Source organism: Microcebus murinus, chromosome 10 (assembly GCF_040939455.1).
Source record: "Microcebus murinus isolate Inina chromosome 10, M.murinus_Inina_mat1.0, whole genome shotgun sequence".
Taxonomy (NCBI): Eukaryota; Metazoa; Chordata; class Mammalia; order Primates; family Cheirogaleidae; genus Microcebus; species Microcebus murinus.
In genome coordinates this window covers 40,935,205-40,953,365 of record NC_134113.1, presented here as the reverse complement: position 1 = coordinate 40,953,365, position 18,161 = coordinate 40,935,205, and the positions used below count along the sequence as shown (strand labels likewise).

Here is an 18,161-nt window from a genome sequence, read left to right as displayed (position 1 = left end):
TGTCCTTATAATAAGAGAAAGAGACTAAAGCTTTCTCTCCCTCTCTGCCACATAACAGCACAGCAAGAAGGTGGCCATCTGCAAGGCAGGAGGGCCCTCACCAGGAACTGAATTGGCTGTCACCCAGATGGTGTATGAGGCTTCCCAGTCTCCAGAACTGTAAGAAATAAATTGTTTAAAGCACCCAGTCACTAAGAGGGAAAGATGGCAGAGAAGTAATACAATAATACAGACAGAGGTAATATGATAATATAGTTTAGTGAAAAAAGGAAGAGATGTATGAAAAGGAAATAAGGGAGCAAAGAGGAATGGAGACGCTTAAGGGAGCAGAAAATGTAACATAGAAAAGGTAAGGTTTGAGTTGGGGCTTGAAGGATGAGTAAAAGTTTGACAGAGAAAGAAGTGAGAAAACGCTGTAGTCAAAACAAACAAAAACACTGAGTCACAACAGAGGAACCTGGCATTTGGTGTCTGGTGAGAAGTTTAATAGAGTTGAACTGTAGGAGCCAGGGTCTGCAGGCTGGGTAGGTGGCCTGACAATTGCAAAATGTTTGGATCAGCCACTGCTCAAAATAAAAAGTGTATCTGATGAAAATGTTGCTGAGCAACAACAACTCTTATGATGCCCATCAACATAGTTTTTCTGTTTTCTGTAGTTCTAATTAACAGAAACTATTAATAACACAAGCATTTTTGACCAAGGATTAAGTTAGCTCACAGGAAAATGCAAAGGGAGAGTACTAAAGATACCAGTGTGAATATGCTTGTGATTTTTGATTATTGGTTCCCAGGTTAAATGGAGAAAAGAAATAAGAGACAGCTTGGGATTGGGAATAATAGGCTGAGAGAATAAGATGATGAGAAGCCTGCAAGTCATCATAAATAGGACAAAGGCTGTAGAAGCAGGGACAGTACAGAACTTAAGAGGCGGGAGGGAGAATGTTATGACCAAAGGATAGGAATTTGGAGGTAGAGCAATACTAGTTGGTAAGGCCCGGGAATATGTCTGTATGAAAAACTTGTTAAAATCAGAGTAGCAGAGTTGGTTAAAGAAGTTTATGGGCAAAGTGTTAGATAATTCAAATTAAAATGAAGATTATGAGCCAAGGTCCAACTCTTCAAAGTTTAAAGAGGAGCTCTGAGGATGATGACAGTAAGAGTGGAATTTGATATAAATGAACATCATATATCTCAAAGGTTACTAAGGGAAGGATGTGTAGCAATGGTCTGGAAGAAGCAGTGAGAAGCTGGGAGAAGTTTAGCACTAACATTTCAAGATACAGTGAATGAGAGAGATTGAGTGTCTTTGGCCTTAATACTTTGCCAGGGATAAGATGTCATCAGGGCAAAAAGCAGCAGCCTGGTACAAAATAGTGCTTCTCAAACTTTGACTATATCCCAGAAACACTGGGAAGAGCTGATTAAAAGCACTGATGGGTGGTTATGGTGTGGAAATTCTAATGTACATCAACATGAGAGAGCTATTGTCATAGAGACAACCTGGGTTTCATTCACTTCTTTTACTTTGTAAACTTGAGCAATGTATTTGGGGCCAATAACTCTGGCCCTCAGTTTCTTCATTTCCTCACTTTTCAGGATCATAATGAAGTAAACATGAACTGAGAACATGCCAGGCTGTGCTGTGCTATGAAAAGTAAAAGGCTAGTGGTCATGAACCACAATGAACTGGCAGAAGATAGCTGCCCTCTTTGAACAAGCATGCAACTATTAGGCTTCCCCAGTCATGGGCAGGGTTGAAGCTAAAGGGAAGAAGATGAAGGCATGTTGCTATGGTAACTGTGCACTAGCTCTCTCAGCCTCTCCACAGGAGAGCTGATTTTCCTGCACACTATTTGCAATTTGTACAAAGGTCTTTGTTCAATTACTGAGAGGCTGATAGTGTAACTGCTGATGTATATGAACCATTCTCTGAGGTCGCCCCAGCAGAAAGGCCCTGAAGAAACTTGGAGTGCACAGTATGAACTTTTCTCTTGCCTAACTCAAATCAACATTATTCCATAGAGAAAAGCATTACTCCATAGAGAAAAGAAAGGTAGCCCCAGGAAGATGTTTAAACTGAAGTTGAGTTAACTCATATTTCAACCTCAGAACACTCTTATCAAACTAATAAATGCAACAAGAGGATGTGCAACTTCAATAAATGTTTTTCTCTGAATTATATCTATGCTAAAGAAAGTTTTAAAAAATATTTATAGGAAAACAAGTATACCAATGTTTAAGAGTTTAGAAATGCATGCTACTCAATTCTCATCTTTTTATTTTTATTCAGGATATTATAAGGGTACAAACATTTTGGTTACATATAATGCATTTGCCCCACCCAAGCCAGGGTGACAAGCATGTCTCCACCCATATAGTGCATTCCACTTCCATTAGTTATGGGTTTATCCCCCCTACCCCACCCCTGACCAGCATCCAATGAATATTATTACCATGTGAACACCTTAGTATTGGTCAGTTAGTATCAATTTGATAGAAAGTACATGAGTGCATGTTTCTCTATCCTTGCGATACCTCACTTTGAATGATAGGCTCAATCTCTATCCAGGATAATATAAGAGGTGGTAGATTACCATTGTTTTTTGTAGTTGAGTAGCATTCCATGGTATACATATGCCACATTTTATTAATCCACTCATGGATTGGTGGGCACTTGGGTTGTTTCCACATCTTTGCAATTGTGAATTGTGCTACTCTGAATATTCGAGTGCAGATGTCTTTATTATAGAATGTCTTTTTTTCCTTTGATAGGTGGATAGTAGTGGGATTGCCAGATCAAATGGTATTTCTATTTTTGGCTCTTTGAAGTATCTCCAGATTACTTTCCACAGGGGTTGTACTAGTTTGCAGTCCCACCAGCAGTGTAACAGTGTTCCAGTCTCTCCATATCCTTGCCAGCATTTGTTCTTTTGGGACTTTTTGATAAGGACCATTCTCACTGGAGTTAGGTGATATCCCATTGTAGTTTTGATTTACATTTCCCTAATGATTAGAGATTTTGAGCACTTTTTTTTTTTAGCATTTTTTTTTATTTTGGCATATTATGGGGGTACAGATTTTAAGGTTTCAATAAATGCCCATTTCCCCTCCTCCCCCCAAAAGTCTGAGTCTCCATCATGACCATCCCCCAGATGGTGCACATCTCACTCATTATGTATGTATATACCTGCCCCCCTCCCCCCTCCCACCTGCCCAATACCCTATTACTGTAGTACCTATGTGTCCACTTAAGTACTACTCAGTTAATACCAGTTTGCTGGAGAATATATCTGGTGCTTGTTTTTCCATTCTTGGGATACTTCACTTAGTAGTATGGGTTCCAGCTCTAACCAGGAAAATATAAGATGTGCTATATCGCCATTGTTTCTTAGAGCTGAATAGTACTCCATGGTATACATATACCACATTTTATTAATCCATTCTTGGATTGATGGGCACTTGGGCTGTTTCCACAGCCTTGCAATTATGAATTGTGCTGCTATAAACATTCGAGTGCAGGTGTCTTTTTTGTAGAGTGTCATTGGATCATTTGGGTAGATGCCCAGCAATGGGATTGCTGGATCAAATGGTAGATTCACTTGTATCGCTTTAAGGTATCTCCATATTGCTTTCCACAGAGGTTGAACTAGTTTGCAGTCCCACCAGCAGTGTAGGAGTGTTCCTCTCTCTCTGCAACCACGCCAGCATTTATTGTTTGGAGATTTTTTGATAAAGGCCATTCTCACTGGGGTTAAGTGATATCTCATTGTGGTTTTGATTTGCATTTCCCTGATGATTAGAGATGTTGAGCATTTCTTCATATGTTTGTTGGCCATTTTTCTGTCTTCTTTAGAAAAGTTTCTGTTCAAGTCCTTTGCCCACTTTTTGATGGGGTTATTTGATTTTTTCTTCCTGATTTTCGTGAGTTCTCAGTATATTCTAGTTATCAGTCCCTTATCGGATGCATAGGATGCAAAAATTTTCTCCCATTCTGTAGGTTGTCTGTTTACTTTCATGACTATTTCTTTGGCTGTGCAGAAGCTTTGTAGTTTGATCATGTCCCATTTATTTATTTTTGTTGCTGCTGTGATTGCCTTTGGGGACTTCTTCATAAACTCTTTGCCCACACCGATGTCTAGGAGAGTGTTTCCAACTTTTTCCTGTAGTGTTCTAATAGTTTCATACCTTAGGTTTAAGTCTGTTATCCAGCGTGAGTTGGTTTTTGTGAGAGGTGAAAGGTGTGGGTCCTGTTTTAGCCCTCTACAGGTGGCTATCCAGTTTTCCCAGCACCATTTATTGAAGAGGGATTCTTTTCCCCAGCGTATGTTTTTGTCTGCTTTGTCAAAGATTAGCTGGCTATATGAGGATGGTTTTATATCAGGATTCTCACATCTGTTCCACTGGTCAATATTCCTATTTTTGTGCCAATACCATATTGATTTAATTACTACAGCTTTGTAGTATAGTTTGATATCTGGCATATTGATGCCTCCCATTTTGTTTTTGTTGCCTAGAATTGCTCTTGATATTCGGGGTCTTTTCTTTGGTTCCATACGAAGCGTAAAATTATTTTTTCTATATCTGTGAAGAATGCTGATGGGATTTTAATAGGTATTGCATTGAATCTGTAGATCAGTTTGGGTAGTATAGACATTTTGATGATATTGAGTCTGCCGATCCACGAGCATGGTATGGATTTCCATCTGTTTACATCCTCTGCTATTTCCTTCCTCAGTGTTTCATAGTTCTCCCTGTAGAGGTCTTTTACGTCCTTGGTTAAGTATATTCCTAGGTACTTTAATTTCTTTGTTGCTATTGTGAAGGGAAGTGAGTCTTTGATTTGGTTCTCAATTAGATTGTTGTTGGCGTATATGAATGCCTCTGATTTCTGTGTATTGATTTTGTATCCTGAGACTTTACTAAATTCATTGATCAGTTCCAGGAGTTTCTTGGTTGAATCCTTGGGGTTTTCTAGATACAATATCATATCATCAGCAAACAGTGAAAGTTTGATCTCTTCTGCCCCTATTTAGATACCTTTGATTCCATTTTCCTGTCTGATTGCTGTAGCCAAGACTTCCAGCACTATGTTGAACAGAAGTGGAGATAGTGGGCAGCCTTGTCTGGTTCCAGTTTTAAGTGGGAATGATTTCAATTTTTCCCCATTCAGTATGATGTTGGCTATGGGTCTGTCATATATGGCTTGTATCATTTTTAGGTATGTCCCTTCTATGCCTATTTTCTTAAGTGTTCGTATCATGAAAGGGTGTTGAATTTTGTCAAAAGCTTTTTCTGCATCTATTGAAAGAATCATGTGGTCTTTGTTTTTGCTTCTGTTTATGTAGTGAATTGCATTTATAGATTTACGTATGTTGAACCATCCCTGCATCCCTGGGATGAAGCCCACTTGGTCGTGGTGGATTATTTTTTTGATAAGTGTCTGGATTCGGTTAGCTAAGATTTTGTTGAAAATTTTTGCATCTATATTCATTAGGGATATTGGTCTGTAGTTTTCTTTTTTTGTTGCATCCTTTCCTGGTTTTGGGATCAGAGTAATATTCGCTTCATAAAAGGTGTCGGGGAGGTTTCCGTTCTTCTCGATGTTGTGGAATAGTTTCTGCAAGATAGGTACTAGTTCTTCTTTGTAAGTGTGGTAAAATTCAGGTGTGAAGCCATCTGGACCGGGACTTTTCTTTTTAGGGAGATTTTTAATTGCTGTTTCTATTTCAGCTGTTGAGATTGGTCTGTTCAGGGTATCTATTTCTTCCTGGTTGAGCCTAGGGAGGCTGTGTGTTTCTAGAAATTTGTCCATTTCCTCCACATTTTCCAGTTTGTGTGCATAAAGATTTTTGTAGTATTCATAAATTGTATCTTGTATCTCTTTGGGATCAGTTGTGATATCTCCTTTTTTGTTCCTGATGGAGCTTATTAGAGATTTCTCTTTTCTGCTTTTTGTTAGCTTAGCCAATGGTGTGTCAATTTTGTTTATTTTTTCAAAGAACCAACTTTTTGTTTTATTAATCTCCTGAATAGCTTTCCTGTTTTCAATTTCGTTTAGTTCTGATTTGATCTTGTTGATTTCACTTCTTCTGCTGGGTTTGGGGTTGGTCTGTTCTTCTTTTTCCAGCTCTTTGAGTCGTTTCATTAGATTGTCTATTTGTGATCTTCTTGTCTTTTGGTTATAGGCATTTATGGAGATAAACTTTCCTCTCAGAACTGCTTTAGCTGTGTCCCAGAGGAGTTGATAACTTGTCTCTCCATTGTCGTTTTCTTCATAGAATTTTTTAATTTCCATCTTGATTTCTTCATTTATGAAGTAATCATTTAATAGGAGGTTGTTTAATTTCCACGTTTTTGTGTAGAAATGTGAGTTTCTGTTAGGGTTGATTTCTACTTTTATTCCACTGTGATCTGAGAAGGTACATGGTATGATTTCTATTTTTTTAAATTTCTTGAGATTTTCTTTGTGTCCTAGGATATGGTCAATCTTAGAAAATGTCCCGTGAGCTGATGAGAAGAACGTATATTCAGTGGATTTTGGGTAGAATGTTCTGTAGATGTCAGTCAGACCCAATTGTTCTAGAGTTTTGTTTAAGTCCATTATTTCTTTATTAATTTTCTGTTTGGAGGATCTGTCTCGTGCCGTCAGTGGGATGTTGAAATCTCCGGCGATTATGGAGTTGCTATTAATCCATTTGCTTAGCTCCAGTAAGGTTTGCTTTATGAATCTGGGTACACCTAAGTTGGGTGCATATATATTTAAAATTGTTATCTCTTCTTGTTGAACTGTGCCCTTCACCATTATATAATGACCCTCTTTGTCTTTCACTACTTTTGTTGGTTTAAAAACTAAATCATCTGAAATTAGAACTGCCACACCAGCCTTCTTTTGGCTTCTATTTGCTTGGAATATTGATCTCTACCCTTTTATTCTTAGTCTATATGCATCCTTGCAGGTTAGATGTGTTTCCTGAAGACAGCATATACTTGGCCTGTATTTTCTTATCCATTCAGCCAGCCTATGTCTCTTGAGTGGAGAGTTTAAGCCATTCACATTTATTGAGAGAACTGATAGGTAAGGTAGATTACTGATCATTCTTTTGGGTTGGATGTTGTTGCTATTATTTCTGTCTTGAGCCATTGTACTATCTGACCTTTAATATCTTTGGGTTTTGGTTGTTTTTATATTCGTGGGTTATTATTATGGTGTTCCGTGCGTAACGCTGTTTTAAGTACTTCTTGTAGGGCTGGTCTTGTCTTGGTGAATTCTCTGAGCCTTTGCTTGTCTGAGAATGGTTTTATTTCTCCTTCATATACGAAGCTTAGTTTTGCAGGGAATAATATTCTAGGCTGGGCATTGTTTTGTTTCAAAAGAGTGAGAATGGGGCCCCAATCTCTCCTTACTTGTAAAGTTTCATTAGAGAAGTCTGATGTTATTCGAATTGGCTTTCCTTTGTATGTTACTTGCTTCTTTTGTCTTACAGCTCTTAGAAGGGCCTCTTTAGTTGATACTTTGGTCAGTCTAATGATTGCATGTCGTGACGTCTTCCTGTTTGCGTTGAATCTCCCAGGGGTCCTCTGAGCTTCTTGAACTTGTATATCAAGATTTTGAGCAAGGCCTGGGAAATTTTCCTCTATTATATCTTCAAACAGCTTGTCCAACCCTTGAGTGTTGTCTTCTTCCCCTTCTTGTAACCCTATGACCCTCACATTAGGTTTCTTCACATAATCCCACAGGTCTTGTAGGCTTTGCTCTTTTCTCTTGTTTCTCTGCTCTATTTCTGTGACTGATTTATTTAATCGGAGGGTGTTATCTTCAAGCTCTGAGATTCTTTCTTCTGTTTGATCTACCCTGTTCTTGAGACTTTCCACTGTATTATATAGTTCCTTGAATTGATTTTTCATTTCCAGGAGTTTGGTTACACTTTTCTTCATTGTTTCTATTTCTTTTCCCATATCCTGGAGGCTTTTGGTGGTTTCTTTGTGTTGGTTATTGAGTTGTTGTTGCAGCTGGGTGAGTGTTCTTATGTTCCACATACGAAATTCCTCTTCTGTCATATTGGCTGCCTGATTTGGGTTGGTGTCCGTTTCTAGGGGGCTGGTGCTCCTCTTTGGGGGTGTGTTTTCCGTTTGGTTCTTCATATTTCCTGAGTTCTTTCGCTGATTTCTTCCCATGTCGATCAGTTGTTGTTTCTTTCCTTAAGTTATTGTTTGGGTATTCACACACCTTGTTTAATTTCTGAGGCGTTAGGTGGTGTCTGTGGGTGAAATTGGACCACTCCCTGTATATTGAGTCAGTGGGTGCCATGGAAAGGCTGTGCAAGATGCCGTCCCTGTCAGTAGGTGGCGTTTGCTTGGAGGAACAGGCTATGGTGTTGATTTTGAGTCCTGTTATCAGCTCTCGTTCTGGGCGGAGCTGGGTTGGGTAAGCCTGCCCTCAGGCCGTTAGCAGGGGTTAAAGTTCTGTTATCTGCTTCCGGGGAAAGCTGTCAGGGCGGGGCTGGAATGGTCCCGCTCAGCCAGAAAGTCTGCGTGTGGGGGTGGGGCTGTCTGAGACCCACAGTCTGGAGCGGGCCTGGCTTCTTTCCACCTTCCCGAACTCCGCAGCTACTCCTGGGCCTCTTCCAGCAGGCCAGACCACAAGCCACCAGGCCTCCCCGGACTGTGATGCCGGCAGGTAGGTTCCCTGCACAGGAACGCCACCTGGCTTCCTCCTGGGAGGAGGGTTGCCCTCTAGGACACGGATCCGCCCCTGGAGGCACACACACCTCAGTAGGTTGTTCACGTATAACCCTCTGTGCCCCGGGCAATGCTAGCCCTCGGTGCAGGGGATCTGGTCTGCAGGTCTGACCTCTGGGTCCTAGAGTTCAAACTGTATCCCCACCAGGGAGAGGATTTCCGGTCCCAGTTCACCCACAGGGAGCCCAAGCTGGGTCTATGTCTCTCAGCCTCTGAGTTGGCGCCGTTCTCCTGGGAACACCGTGCCAGCAGCACCTGGGAGGGCGGGCCGGTAGGGAGCTCACAGTCTGAGTTCCCCTGAGTCAGCTGTATGGTCCCAAAAGGGAAGGTCCCATTCCCTGGAGGTGCCTCTGGCTGGTGGCTGTATTGTCTCTCTGGGCAGCCTCGGGTAGGGTTGGCGGAGGGGAGGAGGAGGCAATATGGCGCCTGCCGCGTGGCTCGGGTCTGTGCACTCGGAGGTGCCCGGAGGAAGTTGGGAACCCGGTGCCACGTCTGCTACAGGCTCACCGCTTGCTGGCGGCCGCCGTCTCTGGGCTGATGTCCGCAGGTCTCTCCACCCGCTAGGGAGCCCACCAGCAGTCCCGAATGCAGGGGAGGGGAAACGGCAAATCCACCTACCCTTGCCGCTGGTCTCCGGGCTGCTTCGGTGGTCTCAGCCTCCCGTTCTCCTCTGCAGCCTCCTCTCGTGGAGTCTCCCGGGGTCTCAGGCACCCCTCCTTCCGGCCCTCGTCTGCTATATGCTCGCCTTCTTGCTTCTTTCCTCTAATTTCTGCTAGAATCTGTCTTTTCTGCAGAGATACTCTGTCTGGCAGTGTTATTCGTCCGCCATCTTGCTCCGCCCCTCTTGAGCACTTTTTTATATGTTTGCTGGCCATTTGTCTTCTTTTGAAAAGTTTGTTCATGTCCTTTGCCCATTTATTGATGAGGTTGTTTGATATTTTCTTGTAGATTTTCTTAAGTTCTGTATAGATTATTGTTATCAGCCCTTTATCGGAGATGTAAAAAGCAAATATTTTCTCCCATTCTGTAGGTTATCTATTCGCTCTGATGATAGTTTCCTTGGCTTTGCAGAAGCTTTTTAATTTGATCAGGTCCCATTTGTTTATTTTTGTTACTGCTGAAATTGCTTTGGGGGTCTTCTTCATAAATTCTTTGCCTAAGTCGATGTCTGAAAGAGTCTTTCTGACATTTTCTTCCAGAATTCTTAAGGTTTCACCCCTTAGGTTTAAGTCTGTTATCCAGCATGAATTGATTTTTGTGAGAGATGAGAGGTGGTGATCTAGTTTCAATCTTCTGCATGTAGATATCCATTTTTATCAGCACCACTTGTTGAATAGAGATTCTTTCCCCCAATGTATATTTTTGTATGCTTTGTCGAAGATTAGATGACAATATGAGAATGCTTTTATAAATGGGATCTCTGTCCTAATCCAAAGGTTATCTCTCTGTACTTGTGGCAATACAATGCTGTTTTGGTTACTATAGCCTTGTAGTAAAGTTTGAAGTCTGGCAGACTAATGTCTCCCAGTTTGTTCTTTTTGCTTAAGATTGCTTTGGCTATACGAGGTCTTCTCTGGTTCCAGATGAAGCATAGAGTTATTTTTTCTAAATCTGTAAAGAGTGATGGTAGCATTTTGATGGGGACTGCATTAATTCTGTAGATCAGTTTAGGTAGTATGGACTTTTAACAGTATTGATTATACCAGTCCATGAGCATGGTAAGGATTTCCATCTATTTAGATCTTCTACAATTTTTTTTCTTAGTGTTTCATAGTTCTCCCTATATATCTCTCACCTCCTTCATTAATGTATTCTTAAATACTTAATTTTATTTGATGCTATTGTGAAAGGTGTTGCATCTTTGATTTGATCTTCAGCTTGACTGTTATGGCATATATGAATACCCCTGATTTGTGTGAAATTAATTTTGTATCCTGAGACTTTACTGAATTCATTTATCAATTCCAGGAGTCTAGGTTGAATCCTTGGGATTTTCTAGATACAATAGCATATCGTCAGCAAAGAGTGAGAGTATGACCTTTTATACCCCCATTTGGACACCCTTAATTCCCCTCTCCTGTCTGATTGCTCTGGCAAGGACTTCTAGCACTATATTGAATAGAAGTGGAGATAGTGGGCAACCTCGCCTGATAGCTGTTCTAAGCGGTAATGCTTGATTTTTCCCTATTCGGTGATATTGGCTGTGGGTTTATCATATATGGCCTTAATAATTTTAAGGACTATCCCATCTATACCTATTTTTGTTAAGAGTTTTTATCATAAAAGTGCAGTGGATTTTGTCAAATGTTTTTTCTGCTTCTGTTGAGAGAATAATATGGTCTTTGTTCTTTTATTTTTGTGGTGAATTGCATTTATAGATTTGTATATATTAACATTATCTTGAAATTCGTATTTTTAAAAGTGACTGCTTTCCTTAATTATGAGCAGAATTGATCCCTGTGCTTGTAAATTTGGTGTGGTGGCTGCCTCTCTTGATATACCACACAAGTCAAAGATAAAATGCAGAAGTCCCACCTTGGCTTCCTCATTAGAAAAATTGTGTCTCAAGGTCAGTTAAAGTTAGGACGTGATAAACTAAAATATAGCATACAAAGGGAGAGAAAATAGAAGTACTTAAATATGCATACTAACAACATGTTTTCCTTGCCCAAGCTTCAGTGAGAATCCTCTAAGCCCTCTTCTCTACTAGGTCTTGACTTTGGCACTTATCCTTGCCAGACTTGTATAGTCCAGTTTTAGCAAGAATCCTGGCAAGTCAATTTAGAGAGAACCTCTCCCATCCTTGATATCTGATCACCCTGGCTTGCCCTGAGCAAGAATCCCATTGTATCAGTCTAATAGGAATCCCCCACCATTGATGTCTCTTCTTAGTAATGTTCCATATACCATCTCTGCTCCTTGGCTGTAAATCCCCAGGTGTCTTTATTGTATTCAGAATTGAGCCCATTTCTGAGGTCTCTTTTCTTCTATTGTAATAGTTTTGGAATAAAATATATCTTTACCATTTTAACTAGTATCCAGCTCTGGTTCTCTTTGACAATATGTATAACATATAGTTCCAATGTTTAAGATAATATATGGTCTCTCTCATCAGCAAAAAATGGAGGCCAATATAAAGTTGAAAAAAATTTTAAGAAAATATATGATTTCAAGGCTTGTATACTGGTGATAAAAGTATAAATCAGTACAAGTTCTAAGAGGATAATTGAACACTCTACATTTGAAATCTTTAAAACACTCATCCTGTTACTAGCTCTAGTTCTAGCAATCAGTTGTACTAAATATGGAATATATGAAGATATCCAAAGCAGTATTATTTATAATAAAGACAAATTGAAAGAAATCTGACTATCTAATAATGTGTTATGTAAATTATGATACATTCATTTAAGGAAACATTGTACAGCCCTTTTGTTTAGGAAGAGTTATAATAACCAAAAACAGGCTGGGCACGGTGGCTCACGCCTTTAATCCTAGCAATCTGGGAGGCCAAGGTGGGTGGATAGCTCGAAGTCAGGAGTTCGAAACCAGCCTGAGCAAGAGTGAGACCCCATCTCTACTATAAATAGAAAGAAATTAATTGGCCAACTAATATATATAGAAAAAATTAGCCCGGCATGGTGGCGCATGCCTGTAGTCCCAGCTACTCGGAAGGCTGAGGCAGAAGGATTGCTTGAGCCTAGGAGTTTGAGGTTGCTGTGAGCTAGGCTGATGCCCCGGCACTCTAGCCTCGGCAACAAAGTGAGACTCTGTCTCAAATGATAATGATAATAATAATAGTAATAATAACCAAAAACATACTTATGAAAAAATAATTGTAAGTATAAACAAAAAGATATAAAATTGCACAAAATTATGCCCTTAATAAAACTTCTATATATGTATTATATATACATTTTTCAATATACATGTGAGAATATATATATGAGAATATATATAAAAGATATAAGTGCACCAATATGTTAAGAGAGGGAGTCTTCTAATGTGCACTGATTTTTTTTCTTTGTCCTCAAAAAGTCAGGATTCTTAGTTGCAAACATAAGCCACACTAGCAAAGTTAAATGGAAAAGATGTTTATTAAATTAGGTATCTGACAGAATGATTGAGGGGGCTGAAAAAGTCTCTATGCTAAGGTTTCTAGAGCAGTGCCCACGTATGGCTGATAAGAAAACCATTGCTGCTGCTGCTGTTGAGTAACAATTGCCGGCAACCAAACCTTTTTACAACTGCTGGCTACCAGCTCTTCTAGAAAACTACCACCTCTTAAACTCCCATCCCTAAAAGCTGTACGTGCCTGTGACCACTTATCCAGCAAAAATTGGAAGCTTCATCCATAGGCTGTTTTCTCAAGTTGTGCATCTCCTGATCAAAGTCTTAGAAGATTTTGAGCAGAGGAGTGACATACTGACTTACATTGTAAAAGGATGATTCTGACTGCTATGGAGAATATAATGTAGAGGGCAAAGTAAAGAAGCAAAGAGACTACTTAGGAAGCTATGGTAATTATTCTGGTGAGAATTAAAATAGTCAGTAAAAGGGAGTGTGGTGAGAAGTGGTTGATTTCTAATTATATTTCAAAGATAGAGTTAGTAGGATTTACTAATGGCTCACATGTGAAGAGTAAGAGAAAGAAAAATCAAGGATGACTTCAAGATTTTGGCCTGAGAATTTGGAAGATTGGGTGATTGTGTAGTGAGATGTGGAAGATTATGAATGGAGATGACAAGTTGCAGTTGAGTACATGAGGGGAGCTCGAGGCTGGAGATAAAGATATGAAGATGCTTTGTATGATGTTAGTGCCAGTAGGACAGTGGGTAAGGATTTCCTGTTGAGTCTAAGTACAATGCTGCACATACCTGAGCTTGTCTAATCGTGTGATCAAAATCCTATTTTAATGAAAACTAAGGAGGCTTCTAGGAGGGAACTTGTGCCAAGATTAACCCAATAGAAAATTCTTTAGACCTTCACAAAGCGGGAAGATTCTGAACAGCATGGGTACTATTACTTCAACTTATCTCATAATCCAAACTCTGTAGGTAGGTAAGCAGGAAGGATGTAAATAAAAACTAAAGAGCATCCGGGCAAGGAGCACATGACTGATGGCCTGGCTCCTTGAGGCACCCTAGCAGAAACCCACAGAACAATGGCCACACAAGAAAAAAGACTAGCATCTGGAAAAGCAACATGAGCTTTTGGTGGAAATGGATTTCTTCACCAGCTAGTGTGAAACAAACCCTTGGACAACCTTTTGTAGGTGATTTTTTCAAGGCTTTGAGGCCTATGTTAGGCATTTGTGGGCAAAAATCAATGAGGTCTGTGTAACTGTCATAATTTCATCCAGTTGACTCTACTTGGAAAAGAAAGCTGTGGTTATGTTATGTATTATCACTAGTGAAAGGGATTAAGGAAGGGAGAGTAGTAAAAATGTACAAAATAATAGATTATTTCTTCCTTTAAGTCAAAGATATTAAAAGGAAAGTACCACATAGCAGAATCCTTAGTAATCAGAAAAGATTCAGTGTAGCTATAATTGTGCTTGAATATACAAATATAATTAACTAGTCCTGAGAACTAGATATAACCCCAAATCACCCAAGCTAGGCAAAAGACATTAAAGTAAAATTCAATTTCAATTTACAAAGCTATGTTTTTTAAAAAGGTAATTGTTTTTTAAAAAGACACCTTCATTTGTTGGGTAGAGAAAAACATAATCTAAAAACATCAAAAGAAGTGTTTCAGTCTAATAACTAAAAAAGCAAATAGTCCTGTTTTATACATTATTTTAGAAGAAAAGAGTACATTTATTAGTAGGAACATTTCTCTTGCCCAGTGTCTTTGTATAAGAAGCATCTTTGAGGAAGAAATGGCATTTGCCCACCATTTTCCATCTAAATCTCCAAAAATGTTTTAAAACTAATTATAAAATATCATTATGCATCATTCAATACATCCATTTCTAATCTTAGGAAAATAATTTATTTGGACTATCCAAATGAATACCAAATACAGTGCATGAGAAGCCACAAGATAAGGAATCCATCAATAAACTAACACCATTCTCAATAATTTGCATCAAAATTCACTGTGAATCTATAGCAATAATATTTATAGTGTCAACATATTTTTTCTAACAACTAACTTTATTGTCCTATCTAAATGTAATGCTATAAATAGGAAAATTTTCTAGATTAAACATAGCCTCAATTGAATCTATGGAATATACCCATGCACAATAAGCATAATAAGAGAAAAGTAATAATAGCTAATATATATAGTATTTACTGTATGTCGGGCATTCTCTAATCTTTTTACAAACAATTTCATATTTAAATTCTCTTATAAATCTAATGAAGTAGTATTGTTGCTATCGCCATTTTACAGATAAGGAAGCCGAAGCACAGAGAGGCAAAATGCCCAGTCATATATCCAGTACAAAGAATTTGATTTGAACACAGGTAGTCTAAAGAACTTGTGCTTTTATCTACAGACAGGATTTGCAATTGGACCCTATGTTAATATCTTACTAGTGTCATGCCCTTGGTCCAGTTATTTAACTTTTTTTCCTCAATATTTTCATCTATACATAGGAATATATGGTAGTATATTACAAGATACATGTATATATTACTTACAAGATTATCGTGAGAGCATAGTGAAATAATATGAAAAAGCCTACTTTGGTGATTGTCACTGCTGTCAACTAACCTAAGCTAGCATATCCTCAAATGTCAGGTTCTTTCAGTAAATAGAAGGGGAGCCTCATGCAGCTAGAGCTAGGTTATGCAAAAGCTATGTTCCCCTCCCTGACAACTGCAATACCTGATAGTATGCTGCTGTGAAAGCAAGCCTTGGACAAATTCTACTAAATGTCGTAATATTCATTAGTAAACAGTTACAAAAACAGTGCTCTCTGCCCTTAGATATTTCCTCCAACCATAAGCTGTATGAGACACTCATTCAACAGACATTCTAAACTTAAGACCAGCAGCCTTGCACTCAGGGCAGGTGACAGGGGCCTCTTGTAGCAATTCCCTTGAACACTTCATCATTAGTATTAGAGAGCTACACATATGCTTCATTCATGCAATGGCAGAGGGTGTGTTCAGTCTTTTACAAGCCATCCAGCTTGAACATTTCTCATTTTGGCAGTGAAAATTATTCTCCAACATGCCCTATTCTAATTAACAGACTCTCTGGTGTCAATTTCCATAATCATCTCTCAAGTACCAAGACTGCCTTCGGGGTGTGGATTTCTGATTAGAGTACTCTAGCACTAACTGCTCTTAGGACACAGATTAGAGTTAACTTGTACACACATGCATAAAACTGGTTTATACCAAGTTAAAGTATTATCCCACAGATAATATAACAGTGATATGTTTGGTTGATAAATATTATGATTATTCTCCCTTTCTAGATCCTTTACCTTTGTCCATCCCCATCCCTTACCTCCCACCCAAAGACCCAATAGAATAGGTGACTAGAGGTCTTTGTAGTCTAAATGTTTACAGAATCTAATCAGAAAGGATGGGGTTATAGGGAATTCTACATCATTTCTCCCCCAGAAATAAAAGCTCATCATGTATCTAAATGGATGTATTTAGAACAGTATAACAAGGGTGAGATGTTTCTATATGATATATATATGATTTCTTCTAGATACGCAAACTTTTTTATAAAGCATTTTAGTTAAAACATTCTGAGATAGAGAAATATATCCTATCATGTAACAATAGCCACAATTAATACTTGAATTGCCAGTATTCCTTTAGTCTTTTATCTATACATAGGTTTATCAGGCTGTGTATGTGTGTGTGAATTTGTGCATTATTTTAAAGATCCCATGGCTTTCCAAAATAAAAATAGTTTGGGTTTATTTTCTGATTATAAAAGACAACATATGGTCACTATAAAAAAATTAATATAGAAAAGAATAAGAAAATGTTTAAAAACTCTCATATAATGCTATCATTAAGCAATAACCACTGAAAACAAATCTCTTTCTTAGCACACATGTATACTTATCAAGGAGATCATGGCAAAGACTCACAGTAAGGAGTGGAAAAAGTTATATCGAGGTTATAATCCTTCTAATAAGTGGAGGCTTGCATTTTTTTCCAGGTAAAAGTTCCTATTGTTGTAGAAATATAGTGTGGAGTGAGAAATTTGAGAGCTGTGTCTCTTAAGGAACTACATTGCTCTGCGTAATAATGCAAAAATCATCTCTGTGATGATAGACTTTCCCTTTTGCTGATTAGTTTCAGGAAATTAGAGTAAAATTGACTAATTCATCTCAATACCAAGATAATATTGCTTATTCCTGAAAGTTATATGTATACAACAGGGATTGCTCAAGGAACCAGAAAACATCACTGAATGTGCTTGCTTGTGAGATCTCATTTATCCTGCTACTGTGTTCAACACCCAATCTAGCCCACAAAGAACAGGAAGAAGATGAAAGCAGGCCCTGAGCTGGTTACCACTTCATACTGGAGGAAGGTCTTACTGTTGATTGTCACTACATTGATCAAAAAGTTGCTTCTGAGCTCCAAACAAGAAGATCCTTATTTTAGATCAATATAATGTTGAAATTAGGCAGCCTGGACAAAATTTAAAATTATACATGAGTATTTTGTACGGTTATTTGTGTATGTGGCAATAGGATTCTGCCTTATAGTTCTGTAATATTTAACTTTTTAAGAGCTTCCATTAGAAATATTTCCCCCCCACCCTATTCCATTTTCTCTCTCTTAATTTTATAAAATACAGGTTTTTCTAGAACCAGATCACACCCCACCTACAGCTAAAATCCTCCAATAACTTCCCATCATCTTGGTGATAAAATCCAAATCATTGTCAGAACTCAGAAATCCTCCCTGATCTCTTACCTCTCTCCTCAGTTGGCACAAAGGCATCATTTGGATGCTGAAATCCATGAGACCAGGCATCATATTTCCTACCAGCCAGAATCAGTACTTGAAGAACTTTTCAATAGAGGGAGACAATATGCAGTGGTTCTTGCCACGACACCATGTTTCCAACTTCACAGCTAGATATGTAGTTCCTATCTGCCCAATTCCTTTCATCTCTCCAGCCCTTTTTCACTTTATGAACACCTAGCCGACACTAGCCTCAGCAAAGCCCTCACCAGCTGTATGTAGGAGGCCAACTCTGTCCTTTCCAGAATGGGTTAAGCATGCTCTCCTGAGTTCTTACCTCCCTGTGCTTTGTTATCTCCAGATCTGCAACAGCACCTGTTATAACCACCATCTCACAGCTCTTACCACTGTGTGTTCCTTGGGAGCAGTTTCTGTGTTTTTATCTCTGTATTACTAAGCGGAATACATAGAGCAGGAATTTAATATGTGTTGAATTAGCACTGTAACTAGCTCATTTGGTCT

General features: G+C 38.8%; 1 protein-coding gene across 2 annotated transcripts in view; it reads left to right on the top strand.

The window, feature by feature from the left end:
* The window catches only part of GLIPR1 (GLI pathogenesis related 1), a 51,289-nt gene that overhangs the window by 5,288 nt on the left and 27,840 nt on the right, over positions 1–18,161 (top strand). The window contains exon 1 of one of the 2 annotated variants that reach the window (XM_012751012.3): positions 8,551–8,677. The exons of the other annotated variant lie outside the window; for it this stretch is intronic. The gene's annotated coding sequence lies outside the window, so the exon portion shown is untranslated. Of the gene's footprint in view, positions 1–8,550; positions 8,678–18,161 lie in introns of those variants that run through there. 2 annotated transcript variants of the gene reach the window in all.